Genomic DNA, 3,115 nt, shown 5'->3' on the forward strand with positions numbered 1-3,115 from the left:
CACCTGCCCTAAAAAATTGTGCGGAGGTAGGGAATGGCCAAAAAAATTCAAAAGTGTTAAATTTTTCAAGGAGATTGGATGGAGGGGTAAGTTTTACTCACTCATTTTCAAAAAAGAGGAAAATGGATAAAAGCTCAACATCAGTAATTATTAGACTCATGCAAATCTAACCTCCAAAATGATTCCAACTCACACATGTCAACTACCATCAGCTGCAAGTCTACAAACATTAAATGCTGAAGGTGTTTTAGAGAACTGTGTACCCTCTAGCTGCTGGTGAGACGTAAAGTGGTGACAGCCAATAATGAGAATAGAAAGGAGCTGCGTTTAAAAGTAAAAATTGAGCCACCATTCCTTTCAGCAGGCCCACCGCTGAGACTCTCACCTGACAAGTCCAGAGTCGAGAAGGCACAGGCTTCAACAGCTGCACTGCAGGAATTTTCACAATAGCCAAGACACGGAAGCAACCAAAATGTCCATCACCATATCAGTTGAAAAAGAAGAAGTGGTCCATGTACACAATGGAATATTAGCCATGGAAAACAATGAAACACTGCTCTTTCAGGCACCATAGTTGAGCCTAGAGATAATCACAGAACATGAGGTAAGTCGGAAAGCAAAAGACATATCCTATGATATCACTTACAGGCATTATCTAACAACTGACACAAATGAACATATTTGCACAGAGAAAGACACTCACACACTTAGAAAACAAACTAGGCTTATCTAAAAGGAAAGGTGGGGGGAATGGAAAAATTAAGACTAGGGTTACCATACGTGTACAAATATCTATTAAATACACATAACAAAAAGACCGACCATATAGCAAGGGAGGTCTATGGAACACTCTGCAATAATTTACATGGGAAGGGGATCTGTGCATGAATATATATATATATATATATATATATATATATATATATATATATACATATATATATATATATATATATATATATATATATATACATATATATATATATATATATATATATATATATATATATATATATATATATGTTAGGCACAAATGAACCGGATTGTGTACACCTAGGACAAACAATATTCTAATCATTGCCCCTATTAAAAATACTAAAACAACAAACAAGAAATAATGTATCATAAACTTATGGGGTTTTCTCCTGACACATTCCATTTTAATTTACAACCTAGGAACAGGGATTCCAGAACGGCTCTGCTGGCCTAGTAACGAGATTTGTGAATGGAGAAATGCTGCCGCCTAGTGGCTGTTTACCACAACAGCAGCTTTAAACCCAGTGCTAATGGTCACTAAATATTCACACTCATTACAGGCCTGTGAATGACACCTGCCCTCAAAAACAATCCTGGGAGCGAATATTGACCAAAAAATTCAATTTTGAGGGCAACCTTTCAAGAAGACACTTTCAAGAGGTTAATTGTATTCTACGTTTTTTTCATTTGTTCGTTAACAGAAATTTTAAAAGGTGTGGAAAAATGAACCTTAGGAAGAATTAAGGACATGCAAATCCAAATTACAAAAATCCTATCAGCTCACAACAGTCAGAATGACCATCAGCAAAAATTCTGCAAACAATAAATGCTGAAGGGGTTGTGGAAAAATGCCTAGGCTTGGTTCAACGTGGGACATGCTAAGAGCCAGTAAGGGAAACACAAAGGAGGTGCATTGAAAAGGTAAGTACTGAGCTACCATTCAATCAAGCATGCCCACTGCTGGCCCTATCGCCTGAGAGGATGAGAATCAAAAAGACAGAGGCTGGACTTCACTGGTGGCGCAGTGGTTGAGAGTCCACCGCCGAAGCAGGGGACACGGGTTTATGCCCCGGTTCGGGAAAATCACACATGCCGTGGAGCGGCTGGTCCCGTGAGCTATGGCTGCTGGGCCTGTGCGTCCAGAGCCTGTGCTCTGCAATCGGAGTGGCCATGGCAGTGAGTGGCCTACGTACTGCAAAACAAGAAAAAAACAGTCTGGCAATCCTGCCCTCCAGCAATATTTATCATAGCCAAAACTTGGAAGCTACGAAAATGTCCATCAACAGAGGAATGCACAAAGAAGAAGTGGTCCATGTACACAATGGAATATGACTCCAATAAAAAAAATAAACTCAATCTAGAAAACAAACAAAAGTAAAAAAAAAAACACATCAGCTTTTGGGGGTTTATCCAGGCACATTCCACTCTAATTTATAACCGAGAAATACTACTGCAAGGTAGTCTGTTTCCCTAGTTAAAAGCTTGTGAAAAGCAGAAATGCTGCCACCCTCTGGCCGTGACCTGCAACAGCAGCTTTAAAAACTGTGCTAAGGGTCACTTCATATGCACCAGTACTGGAGGGCTGTAAATGAAACCTGCCCTCAGAATGTCATTAGGGAGGTAATGGCCAAAATATTTCTAAATGTCACACATACTTCACGAAAACAATTGGAAGAGGTAAGCTCTACTCACAGTTTGAAGAAAAAAAGGACATGCCAGAAAGCTCAATTTCAATGGATTATGAGACGCATGCAAATCCCACCACAAACATATAGCGGCTCACACTTGTCAGAATAAACTTCAGCAAAAAAAAACTACAAACAATAAATGCTGAAGGTGTTGTGCAGAAGTGCATACCCTCAACTTTAAGTGGGATGTGACCTGGTAAGAGCCACTAACGAGAACAGAATGGAGGTGCTTTTACTACGTAAATATTTTTCTACCATATGATCCAGCAGGCCCACTCCTGGGCCTATAACCTAAGAAGACAGAATTGGAAAGACACAGGGAGGCGAATGTGCATTGCCACAGCATTACAATTGCCAAGTCATGGAAGCAAGCAAAAAGTCCATCAACATATGAGTGGACAAAGAAAACTGGTACATGTACAGACGGAGTATTGGCCAAGGAAAAAAAGGACACGATGTCATTTGCAGCACTGTAGATGAGTCTAGAGGCAATCACACAACGTGTAGTACGTCAGAAAGAGAAAGACACATATCGTATGATATCACTTTTAGGTATTACCTATAAATGGATACCAGTGAAGATATTTCCACAGAGAAGGGCAACCACTGATTCATTCAACAAACTTATGGTTCACCAATGGAAATTTGTGAGGATTGGATACATTAGGATA

Source organism: Mesoplodon mirus (assembly GCF_964341445.2).
Source record: "Mesoplodon mirus genome assembly, chromosome: X".
NCBI classification, from domain to species: Eukaryota; Metazoa; Chordata; class Mammalia; order Artiodactyla; family Ziphiidae; genus Mesoplodon; species Mesoplodon mirus.